General features: G+C 41.8%; 1 pseudogene; it reads right to left on the reverse strand.

Moving 5' to 3' along the window:
• Window positions 1-3474: 3474 nt before the first annotated feature.
• Window positions 3475-12457, reverse strand: part of LOC115090101 — an 83602-nt pseudogene continuing 74619 nt past the window's right edge.

Genomic DNA, 12457 nt, shown 5'->3' on the forward strand with positions numbered 1-12457 from the left:
TGGGCTGACTCCACAACCACAGAATGGTGATCCAGCTGTGGTCTTTGAAACCCAGGGGTTGTCTGGACAAGGTAGGTGGCATCTGTCCTTCAGTTTATTTATTTAACACATTTCTATACTGTTTTACCAGTACTAATACTGTTCAAAGCGGTTTACAATGATAAAATAAGAGTATAATAAAATAATTAAAATAAACCAAAATAAACCAAAATAAAACAGAAATGCAGTAAAGTAAGAATAAAAATACAGTGTAATAATTATCAATAACATAGCTTAGGATGGTATAGCTTCGGTTGACAGGCAGCACAGAGTCTGGATGCTCCCAATTCCTTTTCAGCAGGTCAATTAGGATTTCACGATTTCCTTGGGGGGCGTCAAGAAACTGGAGTACTTCTAGCATCTTGTGCCTCGAGTCGTCTTCTGTCTGAAGCTGAAATGGAATCGTTTCAGACATTTCCTTTATGAAATTAATAAAGGACAGATCCTCTGAAGGATATAGTCTTCTTTCTTTCGGGGGAGAGGGCTCTGAAGGCAGATCATCAGAATCCTGGGAAGAATCATCAGTCCAAAGATCATAAGGCTGATCCCCAGCTCCTATAAGATCACCAGAGGGAAGAAATGGCATCAATCCTGAAGGATCAGGCTTAGGCATCAATGGGGGCCCTGACGGCATTGACGGCAGCACCGACAGCATCAATGGTAGCACAGATGGAGGACGATGCGGCACCAATGGTAGTATAGGAACCGAAGGAACTGGTGACATCGATGGATGAGTCGGTGGCAAGATCCCAGACGGCGGTATGGGTAACAATGTTTCTTCATCTTCTGATGACAAAGGTATCGGCGTGGAAGGCGTTGGACATACCGGTATCCTCGATTCCACCGGTGGAAGAGAACCGATCAGCACATCCAGTCTGCCTAGCAGCAGTGCAAGAACCGTAGGTATCAGGTCAGTGACTGGGGCTGGCATTGGTGACAGCGCCGATGGGGGTCGGAAACCCTGGCCTCTTGGATCATCCAATCCAATTTCTCGTGGAAGCCTGGGGCATGTAATCCCAGCTCCGGAGTGGGAGGCAATAGTGGCGTAGCTGGAGGGTCCACCGGTGAAAGTGGAGTTGTGGCTCCCTGCACCGATGAAGGTGGGGAATGCCTAGGTGACCTGGTCGCAGAGGAGGATGGGGCCTTCTCTGGATGGGATTTCTTTGTCGGTAGCTCTGTCGACGCCAATGCCAAGGGCTTGCCTGGGTCAGCGGACTGAGCCTTCCGATGCCGGTGTCGACGCTTTTCATGATGTTTTCCTCGGTCCTTTTCCTGAGGCAATGAGGAAGAAGTCGACACCTTCGGAGTAGTCGATGCTGGTCAGGCAGCACCAGTGTCTCACTGCTGGCAAGAGGTCAATGGCACAAGCTCAGACAAAGTTGAAGCAGTCGATGGAGTCAGGGGTTTTGAATGAAAAAGAAACTCCATCTTCCCTGAACGGGCCTTGCAGCCCTTCGGCGTCATTTGGGCCATTTGGTGCAGGTTAGGAGTCATGGTCTGACCCCAAACACAATACACAAACCCTATGCGGGTCTGTGATTGATATTGTCAGAAGACAGTTGGGACACCGATGAAAACCCGATGCCATGGCTTCGACAAAAATTTAGCCGTGGTGCGGTCGATGGCTGGCAGGCCCCGAAGGGAAAACAACGGGAATCGACCGCAAACGAGGGTAAAGCCTTACCTTTCGACCGTGGAGTACGGAATCGATAGGGGGAACCCTAAGGGGTAAGTTTTTGAAAATTTTGAAAGAAGTTCCATGAGGAACATTCCTGTCAGGAACCTCTATAGAGCTCCTTAACCCGCATGGCTACTGCTGTGTGGAAAAAATGAGACTGAAGGGGGACCCCTGCTGGTTGCAGGGTTAGTGCCATGCTGGGCATGCCCAGTAGGTGCCAGTCAAAGTTCTAGAAACTTTGACAAAAGTGTTCCGTGATTGGGCTCCATCCTGATGATGTCACCCATGTGTGAGGACTACCATCCTGCTTGTCTTGTGAGAATGCTCTTTATCTTGACTTGACGTGAATACACGCCATCCCCCTGACGCAGCTTTGGTGCGAAACCCGGCCGTGTCAGGGTGTTTCTACCTTTCAGAATAAGAGTATATTGTTCAAACAAGTGGTCTTTCCTGTTGGCCTTCAAACAAATAAAGCACTTAATATATGTATTGAACAGTTTATTTTGTAGTGCCACACATTATTTAGGGATTCATATTTATGTGTATGTGTGTGCTATTTACTCCACATTTCCGGCGTGCATTTGCCACAATACAGATCTTCGTTTTCGAAACTTTTTGTGTCAGAGAAGCCTCATTCCTGGCTTAAGTAACAGAAATCAGAGAGGTTGCTAGGTAGAGGATGGAGTTGTAAATTATATGGGATTGAGAGAGTAGGCGGGTATGCACCTGACATTGTTGTGTCCCCAGGAACACTTTGTCTAAGTGTGGCATTCTGTAACAACATGCATGCGTTTAGCCGCACTAAAGGGCAATTTCCAGAAAGATGATTTATATGGGTAAACTGGTTTTGAAAACTATCTTCGTCATGCACTAGATGTAGAGAAAATGCTATTAAGTCTAGGATGGCAGCAGTCCTAGGATGAGTGTTTCTTTTTTTCTCCCAAGATGAGGAAGTGTTTGGTGATCTGCTTAATGTAAATCCTTCACGCATTCAACTACCAAATGAAAACGGAACCAAAAATGCTTCTTCTAGAGCCAGAAATTGCTAAACCACAAACAATGCTCACCATTGGGTAGAAACAAAAAACTGTCAGAATAGGCAGTATAAGAAAACAGGTATTGATTTACTCATTAAAAAAGTCAATAATGGATGTCAAAACCAGTTCTGTGCATCTCTCAGAAGAGGTGGCCCCCCAATATACATTTCTCTCACACTTTACTGGAGGGGGTTCGCAAATAGCACTGTCCCAGAAGGTTCTTAATCCTGGTTCATAAATGTTGCAAAGAATGCATATTCTTATCATCACCTCTCCCAAAAAGAAGAGACTCTGCCGCTCTATCCCTCAGTTTGGAAACAAACCAAGACAGCATGGGGAAATGTCTCCTAAAATATAATTGAAAAGGCCATAAAAGAAAACTAAAGATGTTTAACAAAAATCCCTCTTTATTATGAATATACACAAATAAAGACAGGCATTAAGTTACAAAAAATGTTTCTAGTTTACTGTATAGCTGATTTGAAAAATAAATCACCTCTTTAAGCACAGGTAAGCACCATGGTTCCTAAAACCAAACAATGAGGGCAATGCAATGCAACAGTATTAATTTTATAAGGTGTTATGCTGTATGGATGTGCCCAGCTATGGTTGCAAATTTATTCACAGTCTTCCAAGAGAACTTGCTTTTCGCTGCAGGCATGTCTGTAATTGCAACTTGTTACACTACAAACTGTTTCAGTAGTAAAAATTCCCTGTACATTTACAGATCTTTTATTATAAAGCAGGCTTTTTTTTTTTTTAATTTTGTCTTAATTGATTAAGAGAAGAAAGTCGGCCTACATCATAATATATGTATATTGTGCACACAAGGAGATGTGCAGTTCTCCACTGATATTAGATTCTCACATCTAATCAGGTGAGGAACTTGTGTATAAGTCGATAGCCGATTTTGAGACCAAAATCCATCAAAATGCATTGACCCATGTATAAGTCAACGTTTAAAATGAGCGATCTATCAGGAAGATAAGAAAATCCATGTCCAAATTAAAGGTCACGCGGTGCACTAACTTTAGGACAGGTCAGCAGCACGACCAGATTTAGTCACATAAGTGGCTAATTCTGAATACTGGAATAAGTTGCTTAATTTATGTGGCTAACGCCACTCCGTTCCAGCAGTTCGCACGTACATATGTGCATACCTTGGGGACACTATAGTATATGCGGAAAAAAGGATAGTATGCATGTATAAGTTGAACTGGCTTTTTTCGGCCTATTTTCCAGCATAAATATCTCGACTTATACACAAGTATTTACGGTATTATCAGACCTCCCACCCTGATACTGTAATACCGATCAAGTCTCCTTACTTGTACACATAACTATAGATGATTCTGGCAAAAGCTTGGTGCTGGATCAGTCATTCAACAGAGTCAAAACAGTTTTAGCCTGTGGCAAGCAGTCTTGCTGTGAGACAGGGAAATACAATAGGATTTTTTTTTTTTTTTTTACAAAAACGTAAAAGAACAAACTGGCAACAGCTGGCATCAATACTTTGCCCTTTGCTGCATCTTCTACAACTGCTCTCAGATGGGGTCCTGCAGAGGATAGACTCAGGAGTCACTAGGGAAAGAGAATTAATCATCTGGCACACCAGAGGAAAAACCCTTTTAATTTCTAGCTATTACTTGTACTTGAAAGCTGTAGTAAGTGCAGTATACCGACCTACAGCATTTTAACAGACATATTTCTGATGAAGTTGAATGCCAGGTTTAAATTAAAAAACAAGTGTAACATAAAAAGATATTTATAAATTAAAACTTTTTTCCCTTTCAGTCTCTTCCTGCAGTAAGAGGCTGCTGCTAGACCATCAGAACCTGTACAGAAGACACAGGAAAAGGGCACACAAATTTTTAAGAAAAAAAAAATCCTTGTTTTGAATGAATCATTTCCTAATCCTGCTCATTGTTTTTCTATCGTATTTCCTAACTTAACCCATAGAAAGCTGCAGGCGCTAAACTCTTACCATTAATTCTAATGTAGCGTAGCAGTCTTTAAATCCTAACTTTAGGCTCTAGCGTAAACTACAGTCAAATGCTACTTTAGACTATTTCTCTTGCAGTCAAAATTTACCTTTTGAGAAAACGTAAAAAAGTGGTCAAAAAATTGAAAATTAAAAAATGTCCCTGTTTAAAATACTTTCAAAAGGATCTTTTATTCTGTAGTGCCTGCATTTCATTATCAGCCCAGCTCTCTCTGAGAAAAAAGCAGGACAAGAATGAGAGAGTAAGTTTCCCATTCATGCAAATTCTCAACAAGTGTGACATCACACAAAAACCGCTTTCATGCAACACTGCAGCCCTGGCTCTTCCAGATCTATTTTCCCCGAGATGTGGATATGGCTAATTGATCCATGCAACCACTATCACCAATAGGTCCAGCCCAGCCCCTCAAATATTAGGAGTGAGGGATGAAAAGGTCCCCATTCTGCTCACTGGTTACATTTAAAAATAAAAACCTGCCTGTGTTTGTGAATTTAAAGAATCTGTACGACTTGCAGCACACTAGCAGATAAAAACAGGATGAGTCTCCAAAACTTACATTTGCCTTGCCCCATCATCGATGCACTGTACTAAGAAAACATGGGAAGTCATTTTGTATACATTTGCATTGCCTCATTGGCTTTATCTGCCTTGAATTCATCCCTATGATCTGAACAAAGAATAAATGAACACAAGAAAAGAACCTGCTGTCACTGCTGTTAGTATAAAGGAAAGAGAATCATTTCCAAACATTGTGACCAACTTTAGCCTTTAAAAAAGAAAGAATAGATGAGCTAAGTAAAAGCAACAAATTAAGGGGTCTATTTAATAACTTTTTTTTTTTTTCCTATTTTGTATCTATGAGGCAAATACATAGTAAACAGGATCCTAAAGCAGTTAATCACTAGGGCTTTAACTTAACTAAGAGAAAAGAATTAAGTTTTAAAACTATATTCCCACACTGAGTAAGACCTTTGGTAACTGAAAAGGACTTAATACTTGGCAGTAAAAGACATCGGATACAACAGTGGGATTGCTTAACCAGCACTGGCAAACAGTAGACTAGCTCTTATTAATTCTTCTGCTAGCAGAAAGGAATTTAACAGTTCAAATCTCTTGACAAGTGAAGGAGGCAGGCCACAGCAGAGAACTCTGTATAAAGCACCTAACTGATGGTGAAAGAAAGCACAAAAAAAAGAGAGGAAATTGCCTCAGTTACCAGTTAATGAAAAGGAGACTGAATTTTTATTTTTCTTGTTAAACCGGACTGTTTTAGAAACAATCCTAGGGCTGGTTCTTCCTTAACTGAAGAATAAACTGCCAGGAAACAGAATACCTACCTTTCCCTGTCAGACTGCTGCTTCCTGGTCTGCTTTATACATGTGGAGTAAAATCAGAGCCAGAATTTAAAAAAAAGGTCAGTGCATTAATGAACACAAAATTGTATCACACTGTCTCCCAACTCCCAGGAACAAGATACTCAAAAAAAAAAAAAAAAGGCACAACATTTGAGAAATTATTTTCCTAGTTTGCACAAGTAAAGTTGCTAACCAATGTAAAATCTAAGCAATTATTTAATATTACAGGATCTGATGTATATGCTTTTTTATAGCTGTGTGTTGTAAGGTGCCCAGAGGAACAGGGCGATATACACAAATATACATTGAAAACATAATGCAATGTTCTGTTATCTTGGGGGGAGGTCAATATTCAAAGCCATTTAACCACATATCTCACAAATTATGTGGCAAAATGGCAACTTTTTGAATATTGGGAACCTTATCCAGACAAAATCTAGCCAAGATTAAAAAGAAAAAAAAGAAGGAGGTATTTCAGGGGTTAAGGTTATCCCACTAACTTAGCCAAATTGAAAATAGGCCAAGTTAGTCAGATGATGTTAAACTTGCATCAGAACAGGTCTAAAGTTAGCCGGCCTTGTGTGGCCAACTTGCCACTTAACTGGATATCTTCAAAAGATTATCTGGTTAACCAGCCAAATTCCCAAGACAACCCCCCCCCAAATATTTAATAAATGGCCGTGGTGGGCTGAGACCCTCCCAAATGGCTATAAACAGTGCTGTGGGGTGTGCAGGTCGGGCTCCCCGCTTCATTGTTTTGTTTTTGTTTTTTTTTTTTAAATCATTCTCTCTCTTGGCCCCATTCCCACCCTCCACCCATCCATAACCTCTTTGTAACCCACTTCTCCTCCAAGGATCCATCAAAATCCCGACTGGAGGGGCAAGGTATTTTCTTACCTGCTCCCAGTGCTTCGTCAGAGTATGATTTGCATATCCCCTCAATAATCTCAGCTAAAAGCCGAAGGGATTAGGGAAAAGTGGATTAGGATGACAAAAAAGGCAGCCAAGCATGACGAAAGGGTAAAATTCCAAAGGGCAAGTCTCTGTTTCTCCGAGTGCCATTATGCATGCACACAGACAGACACACATATACACACACTTGTATGCAGTCTGTATAGTCCTATACTTGAGGAGGCTGGTGTTTTCCTTGACATAGACTCTATGCTAGAATATGTCAATAAAAAAAGAATAGTAATTTGAAAGAAAACTTCAAGCTGCCTATAAAAAAGGTATCATTGGTCAAGAACAATAATCCAAGCACATCTTTGAAAATTAAAGTCACCTCTAGCAATGCACCCCATTTCTTGGAGAGTCTTGCCAATGAATGTGATACCTGGTGATTAACCATTAAATGAAAACACCACAGCTGGGCTAATGTTCTTTGTTTGTTGGTGCTCATGACAACCTGATCTCCAGATCATCACCATACTTTCTTAAGAGTTTGCTGTGATTATGGTCCACTGACCACTGCAGTGGGAGGTACTTTGGCTGCATGGTGTCCAGAAAGTGCTGGCGCCAGCGCTTCTCCAGCTGCATCAGGGACCGCAGGCCTCCCTTGGCATAGCACTGCACCACTTTCAGTCCATGGGGCATGTAGCTTTCATTAAAAATCCTGCAAAGACACAATTGGATATAATGTCTTAACATTTAAATTGCACTAAGTTTTGTATTTTGGATATTTAAAGCAAGTATGTCTATTTACAGAAAATCCCAACAATTTGAAGATCTAGTATGCCCTCAAAACTAACTGTATTTTTTAAATTAAATCTTATGCAAGCGTTATTTTATGGCACATTGCCCCTATTCCAAGAGTTTTGTCTATATGCTGTCTCATTCTGCTCACTCTGATTACTGTTCAGATCTACACTAATTTGAACCACACCAGGAGAATTCCTCCTCTTTCCTTTGCTTGGAACTATTACATACCAGCACAAGATGGTCTCAAAGCCTTTTGAACACAAAATGCAGCAGAGTTCTAGCAGCTGTATTAATTCTGAAGAAAACTGGAATCTTTGTAGTAGTGATACATTTTATGGGACTGACCAAAAAGATACTGTAGTACATGAGCTTTAGTTAACACATAGGTTCGTTCTTCCAATATAAATGCTTTCTTCCTTTCAGCCCTGCAGTTACCTCTGAAGAAAGGGTCTCTGTGGTTTTCAAAGTTCACGTAAAACAATAGCTTTTGTGATTGGTTTCATAAAATGCATCACAACCTATAAAGAGTCCTATGGCCCAGAAAGCATTTTGACCACCCAGGTTCATGTAATGAGCCAGGTGATATGGCTACTTAAGGTCAATGAAGGCTGAACTTTGGGTAAGAGAACAAAAATTAGGACTTTTTTTTTTTTTTTTATTGCTTTCCAACTTACAGAATGTTGCAAAGAATTATATAAAAGGGATCTATGGCACTCGGTCCATCAGCACAATAATTCTCCCCCCCCCCCCCCAAAAAAAAAAAAAAAAAAGGGAAGGAGGAAATGACGTTACCGAGGCCATTGGTTGTTTAAACTCAGAGCTCCCAAACCCGGTGAGCGAACTGATTTAAAATCTCTGGCATCTACGATTTTTCTTTTATATCTCTAACCTCTAGATATCTATTTGGTGAAGATCCCTCATGTCCACCAAGCAAAAATAGATAGATTATTGGCAGCTTTCATGTCAAAAAACTGAATCAAATCGTGCGACTTAATTTTCCAACATGATGGCAGTGGCTTGTCCAGATGAAGAAGAAGATGGTCAGACAGCCACATTGGGAGCGCTGGATACTGATTTACCTACCTGTTCAGAAATCCGCAACTGGTTTAGCGAACTTCGCCAGGATCTTAAAACTTATAAGCAAGAGCTTATGGAAATCATAGGCGAGTTGAAAGAGGACATTGCAGAGATGAGTAGATGACGTGGACACTCAAGTGTGGATACTGTGCACAGAACATCAGACTCTACAGAAAGAATTCACCACGATCACAGAAAACCAAAGCCGGCGCAATAATTTGCATTTTCGTGGGGTGCCGGAGACCCCGGAGTATCAAGATCGTGACTCAGTGGTAACGCAGATATACGGATTTATCCTCGCTTCTTCTATATTATCGGAGGCTTCTTCTATATTTCCTGTTAAATTAGAAAGGGCCCATTGCTCTCTTGGTGTGCGACCAGACAATAAACCAAGAGACAAGAGTCTACTCTACTGTTTTTGGTCTGGTTTGAAGATTTTATCTGTATTATGCTTCATGTATGGAAATTGCTCACACCAATATTATGCTTTATTTTATCTTTAATAAAAATTGTAAATTAAAAAAAGATGGAAATTCACCAAGTTTGGCATGCAGACAGAAAAGCAAGTTTGCTTACCCTAAACGGTGTTTCTGTAGATAGTAGGATGAATTAGCCATGCTGTTGATGGGACTGTCTATCAAGGCCCAGGAGGTGGAGCTTTACCAAAGCTTAGTGCAGAGCTTTGCTCTGCAGCTGCGCGTGTGTTCCCGCACAGGAAGACAGATTCTCCTCAGTCAGTAATTAAGCTATATATGTACGTGTAGTATTGACTGTCCAGGGAGGAGGGAGAGGCCGCATAGCTAATTCATCCTGCTATCTACGGAAATATCGTTTACGGTAAGCAAACTTGCTTTTCCCGTCGATAGCAGGGCTGAATTAGCCATGCTGTCGATGGGAGTCCCAAGCTCCTAGGCACGCCCTGGTTTATGGAGCTCTCAGAATAGGACGTGACTTAATGTGGACGGTCAAATGTTGTTTATGTATTTTAATCAAGTTTGTAAGACTGCTTGACCAATTTTGGCATCAGCTGAAGTTTGATGATCGAGACAGTAATGGGAAGTGAAGGTATGCAGAGATGACCATGTGGCTGCTTTGCAAAATATCCAGAAGAGGAACGTGTCTCAGGTGAGCTATGGAAGTCGAAACTGCACGTACTTGATGGGAATTTGGTTTCGCAGATAACATGGTGCCCGTTTTTTGATAACAGTAAAGAATACATTTTGTAATCCAGCTCGATATAGTGCGCTTTGATACTGGAAGTCCTGGCGCATTAGGGTTGAATGAGAGAAAGAGCTGGGAAGGTCTGGACTCTGATTGCGTCCTATTCTTATAATAAGCTAATGCTCTTTTGCAGTCTAGCCTGTGAAGTAGTCCTCTGTGTTTTGGTGTGGTTTTGGAAAGAAGTAGGAAGTTCAATTGCTTGGTTTAAATGAAAAGCTGAAACCACCTTTGGAAGAAAAGAAGGGTGAGTTCTGAGCCCCACCTTTTGCTTGTAAAACTGCAAATATGGTGGATAGTGAACTAAGGCTTGTAGTTCGCTAACCCTATGGGCTGAAGTAACTGCCACCAGAAAAACCACTTTCCAAGTGAGGTATTTTGGGTGTGCTGTTTCTAGCGGTTCGAAAGGAAATCGCATCAATTGTTCTAAAACAATATTTAGGTCCCAGGCCACCGGTGGTTTGGTGATAGGAGGCCGTGAGTGAGGCCTTTGATGAATTTCGTTACCAGTGGATGCGAAGATATTGACCTATCCTGATGTGGCTTGTGAAAAGCTGTTATGGCACTCAAGTGAACTTGTACAGACGCGATAGCAAGATCTGAGCAATATAGCATATGCAGGTAATCCAGGAGATATTCTGGAGAGCAGTCAGTAGGGTTAAGGCAGTGTGAGTCACACCACGTAGAGTAACGTTTCCATTTTGCCAGGCAATTTTTTCTGGTTGAAGGTTTTCTGGCAGCCAATATGATATTTTGCACGTGAGACAAGATTCCTTGTTCATTTAGTAATGCCCTTTCAATCTCCATGCAGTGAGATGTAATGAGGTGTGCACTGGGTGTAATAACGTGCCGTCTTGAGAGAGGAGATTGTTGCAGTCTCTGCTGTATCTTGAATGTATTTTTATATTGTGCGGGATATAAGTGGAATCGGAGGGAAAGCATACAGGAGGCCTTCCGTCCATGGGATAAGAAAGGCATCCTGTGACACCCATAGAGGACTGGGCAGGATTGAACAGTACTGATGCACTTTCCTGTTGTGTTCGGTAGCGAAAAGATCCATGTGAGGTACACCCCATCTATCGAAGATGTTGTTTGTTATTTGTTGATTTAACTCCCACTCGTGTGGGTGAAAAATCCTGCTGAGTTTGTCTGCTCGAGTGTTGGCAATGCCCGGAAGATAAGTCGCTTGTAATTGGATCAAATTGTTTTGTGCCCACTCCAGTATGAGAAGTGTTTCTTTGCACAGGCTCCAAGAACCTGACCCTCCTTGTTTGTTTATGTAGTACATTGCTACTTGGTTGTCTGTGTAGACCATTACTCTCTTCCCTCTCACATATGGGGCGAACGTTTTGAGGGCGTTCCGTATTGCTCTTAGTTCTAACAAATTGATCTGGTAAGTTCTCTCTGTTGGGGACCATTGGCCTTGTGTGTCCAGATGGTCTAGGTGGGCTCTCCATCCCTTGAGCGATGCATCCATTGTGAGGACTGCATTGTGAGGAGGGTTTGAAAACAATGCGCCTTTGGTGAGGGTTCTCTGTCGTAGCCACCATGTTAAATCCCTCTTCATGTCTGCAGTCAGGGATAGGACATGAGAAAGAGGTTGACGATGCTGAGACCACTGAGACTTTAGCCCCCACTGTAGTCTGCGCATGTGAAGGTGGGTGTTTGGTACTATGTGAATGGCCACTGCCATATGTCCTAGAACCGTGAGTACTAGTTGAGCAGACGGTCTTGGTGTAGATAGTATTTGGGATAGAAGCATTCGGAAAAGAAGTTTCCTGTGGAAGGAATGCTCTGTACTTGGTGGTTACTAGGTGCACTCCTATGAATTGAAGAGTCTGAGAGGGATTGAGTTTGGATTTTTTGTAATTTATGACGAGGCCTAATTGTTGGAGGCATTCGATAGTTAGTTCGAGATGAGTTTGTAATATCTGTGGGTCTGATGCGACTAGAAGCCAGTCGTCTAGATAAGGAAATACCTTGATTCCCTGTTTCCTTAAGTGGCCCACCACCACTGCCATACATTTCGTGAAAACCCTGGGAGCTGCTGATAGTCCGAAAGGAAGGACTGTGTGTACTGGTAATGTTTGCCATTGCATTGGAAGCAGAGGTATTGCAAAGATGTTGGATGCATAGGGATATGAGTGTAAGCATCCTTCAGATCCAGGGAACACAGCCAGTCTTTGCGTTGTAGAAGTGGTAGGATCGACTTGAGAGATACCATCTTGAACTTCTCTCGTACCAGGTGTTTGTTTAATTCCCTTAGATCCAGAATGGGGCGCAATCCACCCAACTTCTTGGGAATTAGGAAGTAGGGGGAGTAGAAACCCAGACTGTAATGGGTTGAAGGGA

The sequence above is a fragment of the Rhinatrema bivittatum genome, chromosome 4, assembly GCF_901001135.1.
Source record: "Rhinatrema bivittatum chromosome 4, aRhiBiv1.1, whole genome shotgun sequence".
NCBI lineage: Eukaryota > Metazoa > Chordata > Amphibia > Gymnophiona > Rhinatrematidae > Rhinatrema > Rhinatrema bivittatum.